This window comes from Triticum aestivum, chromosome 4A, assembly GCF_018294505.1.
Source record: "Triticum aestivum cultivar Chinese Spring chromosome 4A, IWGSC CS RefSeq v2.1, whole genome shotgun sequence".
Lineage (NCBI taxonomy): Eukaryota > Viridiplantae > Streptophyta > Magnoliopsida > Poales > Poaceae > Triticum > Triticum aestivum.
Genome location: NC_057803.1, coordinates 330,612,735 through 330,620,534, shown reverse-complemented (window position 1 = coordinate 330,620,534; position 7,800 = coordinate 330,612,735). Strand labels below are relative to the sequence as shown.

Below are 7,800 nucleotides of genomic sequence, written 5' to 3'. Positions count from 1 at the left end.
CGTCTGTACTGTGTTAAAAAAACGTAAATGCGTGTCAAAAAGAGACTAGTCAGTACTAGTATACTCAATATTGTGCACCGCACCCAAGGCGGAGAGGAAAACGAGAGAACTACGTATTTATTTACGGTGTAGATTCACTCATTTTGCTCCATATGTAATCCGTCTCGGTGTAGTCTAGTCACTTGTTGAAATCCCTAGAAAGGAAAATACTCCTTTCTGGTTTACAGGGCTATACTAGCAAGTACTACTACAATAGTGGGCTCACATAGCAATTTTGCATACTCCAAGGTTCGCAACTGCCATGTTTGGGTTGCGCTTGGCTCTTCGCCTCTTCGAGAAGACGAACAATGATGTTACTACTACTACTACTACTACTACTACTACTACTACTACTACTACTACTACTACTACTACTACTACTACTACTACTACTACTACTACTACTACTACTACTACTACTACTACTACTACTACTACTACTACTACTACTACTACTACTACTACTACTACTACTACTACTAGTAGTAGTAGTAGTAGAACGCCCGTGCTTTGCTACGGGCTACAATGCATGCATATAAATGAATCAAATAAATGATAAGGTCAAAGCTGAATTTAGTATATTAGGTGCACGTGCAATGTCATAAGTCAAGACCCTTGTCTTTGAAAGGTGCCCGTGCGCTGCCATAAAAAATCCAAGGGTCTTCAAATATTCTTTTTGAACGTCGACATAATTCATCTCCATCTCTCATACTCTATGAAAACAAACACATATATAAAGACACCTTTTGTATTATCATGGGCCAAGGAAGATGATCCCTCCAGACCTCTCATGCCCTCTCAATAAAACAAGTTAAAATGTCCCTTTGTGGTCCATTTCACTTCATGATCAAGCACAAATGTGCAAATCCTTAATGTTTTTCAGTAGTTGAAGATTCTTTTTCTTTAAGTTTGACAACTTTGTTTAAATGATTATCATATCCTTTACAAGAACTGGAACCGGGAAAAAATCGTGAAGCGTTAAATAGAATTCACAAATAATAGTAACCAACGGTAGTTTCTAAAATTCAATTCCATTGCACTATATTTCTTAAAGGGAAAGACATTTAATCAAATACAGATAAAATGTCAGATAATACTATGCCATCATCTCGCAAGCTATATGGATTTGAATCAGATAGCTAAAAACTTATCAAGAAGCCTTTCATCACCTCCTTGGCCTTGAGCGACCAGATGTAGCACACTGCCAAGAGAAAGGGATTAATAAGATGTGATATTTTGGTCATGCTGCATAATATCATATTTAGAATTTAACCATATTTCCACTCCTCTCCTAACATGGAGGAGCAAACATATAATGTATGATTATCACTTGGAATATATCTCAGCAACAAATCATCAACAAAATACACAATATATTACTCCCTCCGTCCGAAAATACTTGTCATCAAAATGGACAACAAGGGATGTATCTATAACTAAAATGCATCTACTTGTAAAAAGGGCAAACTTTGAGGCACAACACAAAATTCCAACGTGTACAATATATCAACTTAAAAATGTAAACTTTGAGATGCCGCAAACACCGGATGCCCATATGTAAAAATGACAAAAGGATAAATAGGAACAAATTCTACAAGCAGGATACTCAACTATTTGGATATATCAGTACGTTTTATTTGTTCATTTATGATTTGTAGATAGGCAGTTGCATGATTCAAAGATCAAGCGATTGCCATTTTCAACAACATAAATGGGGAGTGGGGGGTGGGGGGCATAATATTCACTTCAAGAATATAACAATGGGAGGTGAAGCTGACTCTAACAATAAGGCGATGAAGTCTACTTGAAACAAGAGTACATAGTTCTTTCCTTCACTAATCGCCACAAAATTTTAGCATGTTGTCTCACCTGATTTATAAAGCATTTTTGCACCTGACTCCTTGATCATGTCATTCATGAATAAAAAAATACATAAGTAACTCTCCGCTTCAGAACTGTACTTGGCAATTTGCCATTTTTTAAAATAATATGCTATTATGATGAACTACAAAAGGTGAAACAAATGTCTGTCCTTATTTTAAGAACCCTACACTTGATAAAGTATAGGAAATATCCAGATAATCATAAATTTAACTGAAGTTCAGGGATGCATAAGCAGCAGTAAGAATCAAGTGTGTTAACTTGAGGATACCCTCAAACTTCCTATAGATTAAAATCTGCAAATATTCCTTCAAGTCAAAGAAACTGTTATATTAAATTTCCTCATGGAGAGGTCACCACATTTTCTTCCATACTTGCTTTGAAAAGGCGTTTAATATGTAATCTACATTTGACTAAATAAGTTTCTATGTTGAGCTTCCAAATCATCTCCTAAATTTAAAGCCTAGACAATCTGTGAGATACTAAATGACTGAACTTCCCTGAACCTTGTACTCATACTACAGTAAAAAAACTGCCCACATGATAAATTCTGACATTTGCTGGTGTGGAAAGGATAACAAAAGCTGCCGCTACATACCTTGACATACGGCAGCAACGTTGTCGATGGACACGAACCAAGCCTCGCAGGTTGTTTGCTCTAGGTCCATCTCTTTTGTAAATCTCAAATTGAGTTGAATTGTTGCTCTTGGTCAATGAGAGGCAAGATCCATGGAGGGAGATTGGATATGTGGGTTAGAACTTGGTCTTGAACACGGCGTGGGGACGCTGTAAACGCAGTCAGGGCGCAGCTGGTAGAAAGTCAAGGAGGAATCATCTGCCGAGTCCTTGTCCTATAGACCAATGATTTATTAGTATAAAATATTTCAACAACTCATTTTCTAGTGTTAGATATATACCATAGTAAGAAAAAAAATACGCATAGATGTGGAATAATATCCAATCTAAAAACTTAGTTAATTTGTAAACTATTTATATTTATAGCATGATGGGGTCGAAGTTCACGAGGTTGTTCGGCCTAAAAGGCAAGCGGTATGGACAAGCGTGGATTTCTAGCCTAGGTGTCCTTTAGGAGCTCGATGACTGGAGGATCTCCATTAATCAATTGTCTCTAAGTGCAACCAGGTTCGCCTCATGGTCACGGTCATATGCAGATCAAGATTGATCTCAAAACTCCTCAGTCATCACCATAAGTCGCAACAGAAAGAACTCCATCGTACTTGAGGGCGCTGGGTCCTCGGTCTTCTCGGCCATGGGAGACGCCGACGGTGGGCTCCTTCCTGCCACAGTCGTTAGTGCGGTGGAAATAGGGTGTTTGTGACAACATTTATTACGTATTTAAAATAGAGAAGCATTTGAGAGTAGCTAAAAAAAGTAACAATTGCTATGGTTAATAGATTTTTATATTGGTGATATATAACTGAAGTCCTGAACCAACCCATCATATTGGTTGATGTCAAAAAAAACATAATACTGTTAGTCTGCATCTTTGTTTCATTCCAAAAAGAAAGTTCAGATGCTTGTTTTTGTGATGTCTTTGACATCTCCACAATGATGGATTTACCTTTTATGTGGCCAAAGCACTGTCAGAGTATGCATCATCTTACAATTGCTCAAAAAGTATTGCGTGTGTTAGAAGTTTGAATTAGGATTCAATCAAAGAACCTGGTAATAGTTGAACATAAATTAGGATAAAATTGCAATAATAATGGCCATCAATAGTTGCAACAGGAAGAAGAGGAAGATGGACATCATGCAGGTTTGCAGGTTTACCAATAACAATGTTCACCAATAATTATTATCACCAACCATAGCTGTTTTCTATTTGAAATAGGAATGTTTAGGAAATTAGAAGCACAAACTCACCTTCTAACACACATGAGCACACCTGCACATATGGTGCTTCCTTCTGGCCATTTTCTGGGTGGCTTCCTCTCATCCTCGAGGCACCAAGAATCACGCAGGATAGCGGCAAAAATCACACTCACAGGCAACATCACCACAAGCACACACAACAGCGGTCAACGGCACATCACACGCGCGCGCACACACACATGCACCTGCGTGAGCAAGCACACGCAGATACTGAGAGAGAGAGAGAGACGGAGAGAAAGTGGTGTGTGTGTGAGAGAGAGAGAGAGATGGAGATAGTACCAAATCCGAAGCGACATGCAACCAATCAGCCAAAATTTCATGCCTTCTATGATAATGTATACCTGAAGCATTCCATGTCAGAATATTTTCAGTGGCCTCAGCAACAATTGGCTCAACAGTTTATAGATTTACTACTAGGAGTGTCTTAAGGGGAGACTTGGCACAAATATACCTGTTGGAGGGCACTTCCAATTGGTGGCAATACTATGTTAGCTTTCTCCTCGGATGAGTTCAGCAAATCTTTAACATTTGGTGGCAACGACGACTTGGCCGAGCCATAGTAGTATACGAGGGACGACGTGGTTGCACTGCCCAGTGAGTGAATCCTCTACTACAAAAATTGAACATCAGTCGCCACGGCACCAGCTCCGGCCACCTTATCCTGAAATGCACCGGAAACGTCCGAGACCCCACTAGTGGCCTGCTTCTTGGTGGCTGCCACCGAGGACGTGAGGCTACCAGCGACTCCCCTTATCGCCTTCCTGTAGGCCCCGAGAGTGTCGTACGCCGACAGCCTGAGCTTGTCGTAGCCTTCGGTGAGAGCGTCCTCCGCCTGGAATATCTGCTTGTTGAGCTTGTCGATGAACCTGGCCACGGACTCCTCGACGCCGGTTGCGTCGGCCAGGAACGTGGTGGGCATCTCCGTGTCCATCAGGCCTGCTGCGCGGCATCATCGGTGACCGCACCGACCATAGCGTCTGCGGCCAGGTCAACGGCGGAGACGGGCATCAGCGGCGGGTCGACCCCGGCGCGCCAGAGAGGGTCGGGCAGCTCGGCGGCCGAGGCAACCCCGGCACAATGTTGTCGGGCGCGCCAGCGTAGGGGAGAAGATGGCGGAGTCGGAGAAGAGCGGGCGGTCAGGCACCGCCTGCGTGATGAGCGGGTCGGCGGGGAAGGACCTGAGCGCGCCGGCCTCGACCCTCCGCAGCGCCCGTGTGCCGACAGTCACCGGGCAGAGGGGGGAGCATGGGGTGGGCGCGGCGGAGCAGAAGGGCAGCATGGCGGGAGGGGTGCTGGCATCAGATGGGTGTGGGGCGGCATCCCCGAGGGGTCCCCAAGCCGATGCGTGATCCGGCGCGGCGGGAGGGGCTGGCCCCGAGGAGCGGCGAGCAGGCGTGTCCATCGGTCTGGAGCCTGGCCAGCGCCAGGGGCTCAGGGGATCGGCGTCGGCTCCTGAAGGGGATCGGTGTCGGATCCTGGACGTGGTCGGCGGCGGCTCCTCAACGGGATCGGCGCCGTCTCCTAAAGAAGATCGATGGCTCCCATCGAAGTAGCCAGGGATCGGCGGTGGCTTGATGGGCGAGGGCGGCGGCGAAGGGATGGATCGGCGGCGGTTTGATGGGCGAGGGCGGCGGCGAAGGGATGGATCGGCGGCGGCTTGATGTGCGAGGGTGGCTCTCGCTCGAGGGCACGCAGGCTTCGCTCGTTCGTGCGTACGATTCATGGATGGAGGGCGGCGAGTGAAGCGCGGATGGAGGGCGGGGAGTGAAGCGCGGCGGCGAAGGGATGAAGGGCGGTGGCGAAGGGAGACCTCGCTCGAGGGCATGAGAGGTCGCTCGTACGTGCGGGTGATAGGTTTAGGTTTTTTTGGCTAGTTAGCCTTGGTAGGTCTTTTTTCATTGGTTAACCTTCGTAGGTCTATTTTTTGTATGTGGGTGGGTGCGGGTTGGGGCTTCAGGAGAAGGTTTTTTCGGTTTGTGGTGGATAAGTCAGAGGTGGGAGGAGGTACCAAAAAAAACCAGGGAAGGTGGGACTAAAAAAACCTGGAAGCGAGACTACCAACTGCTCCATTAGGAGTAGAGACTACTACTACTACTACTACTACTACTACTACTACTACTACTACTACTACTACTACTACTACTACTACTACTACTACTACTTCTATAGTATCGAATACACTGCTGCATGTCCATCCACTGTGTGTGGGAGGGATAGCTTGTTATAGTATAAGCAAAAGCCTATCCTCATCTGCGAGCCACCGCGCATGGGGGAGGGAGATGGTGTGTAGTAGTAAAATCAAGCTTTTCCTTGTTGTACGAGTTGACGCGACACATCATAGCACTGGCCCCACAAGCTTGCCTCTAAACTTGGTTGAAAGACCCGCAGTGTACAATATATTTGCTGCAACCTCTAACATTTACCCCACCACAATATATTCCTGTCTTGACCAGATGAGTGTGCAAACTACAATCACCAGGATGACAGGTAGGGCCAGAAGATTATTTTAATCCAAAAATGCTTCAAGACGGCCTCATAGCATGTATCAGACCCCAACGATTTTAAGCTTAGAGGCATGGTACACGCTATCCTAAACTACTCTACACATGAAACTACAACACGAGCGTCCGGGCCGCGCTTGGCTCTTCGCCTCTTCGAGAAGTCGAACAATGATGGATTATTACTTTAGTGGAGGAGTACTATAGTATGCTTCCGACCATATGACACCGAATGCACTGCTGCATGTCCACCGCGTGCGGGAGGGAGAGCGTGTAGCGAAAGCTTCTCCTAGTCCTGCCAACCACCACGCTCATGGGCGAGGGAGGGACGCAGCTTCATTGACTTACTGCTCCTGCCTTTGCGTGTATGATAGGTGGGCCTAATAGGTGGGTGGCCCACCTGTCATACAGCCAAAGGCAGGTGCAGTTAAGGCACCGGAGCTCAGTCCGTGAGGGAGAGGGCGTTGTAGTAATCAAACTTCTCGTTGTTGTATGAGTTGACGTGACACATCAAAGCACTACACTCGATATATTTCAATAATTTGTGTTTACCGATGCATTAATTACAACGCATGCATGCATGTCGTGACTCTCCTTTTGATACTTGCATGTGTTGATTTAATGCACCTTGAAGTAGTATGAATATGTGACAGTAAAGTTGTGTAATGCCTCGGCCCTAAAGCGAGAGATGGTTGTGCACGAGGAGGGTGAAAAATGCAGACGGAACAGGACCTGACAATGGAGCTCTCTGTGGTCTTGATGGACCTCACCTTGCTCCACTGCCCCTTGTGCCTCCGCCCCTTGAAGCCTCGAGTGTATTAGGTTCGAATACACCTCGTCCGTTCGGCTGATCGAGCAAGGTGCAGGTTTCCTGATAGATGTGTTGTTCAATTGATTTGTGCAGTGCAAGGGAGGGCACCTGGCCTACGCGGACTGCTGCATCGAGCGCCCCAGGAACCAGCGGCAATGCCAGAAGTGCGAGCGCGGCGGTGGCTTCGACGTGCGGTGGGCTCTACGTCACTTACCACAAGCTCGTCGGTCACCAGAGCGTGTGTCCGCTCGCGCCCTCCAAATGCCCTGTGCCCGTCTGCAGCTACGAAGGCCCACCGCCGACGCTCTCCCACCACATCAGCACCGTGCATCCCATGCCCGTGGATAGGATCCACTACGGCAAGGTGCTCTAGCTGCAAGTGCCACTGTCGAAGCCACGGCTCTTGTTGTTCATGGAGGAGGACAGCTGCGCGTTTTTCTTGGTCGGCGGCATGCTCGACATCAGCGCGCCTATCGCCGTGTTGGTCGTCTACATCAGAGCGGGGGTGTCCCCACTGCCTCACTACGTGGCCAAGCTGTGGGCGAATGGCCCGTCGGGGGAGCCTAAAGGCAGGACCGACACCGTCAAGGTGGAAATGGAGGTGACAAGTAGCAAGGATCCCGACGACGTCGCCGTGCAGGAGCTGACCTTCTTCACAGTTCCGCCCAAGCTGCTGGA

The 7,800-nt window shown here is 46.8% G+C and overlaps 1 long non-coding RNA gene across 2 annotated transcripts; it reads right to left on the bottom strand.

The window, feature by feature from the left end:
* Positions 1 to 704: 704 nt before the first annotated feature.
* On the bottom strand, positions 705 to 4,494 carry LOC123082003 (uncharacterized). 2 transcript variants are annotated; one of them, XR_006438898.1, is made up of 5 exons: positions 4,265 to 4,494; positions 4,093 to 4,154; positions 3,805 to 3,998; positions 2,519 to 2,771; positions 705 to 1,240 (listed from the first exon to the last, which is right to left on the bottom strand). It is a non-coding gene; the product is annotated as an uncharacterized lncRNA (long non-coding RNA). The 2 variants fall into 2 exon arrangements; XR_006438897.1 differs by having other exon boundaries at positions 3,805 to 4,154; positions 4,265 to 4,493.
* Positions 4,495 to 7,800: the final 3,306 nt, after the last annotated feature.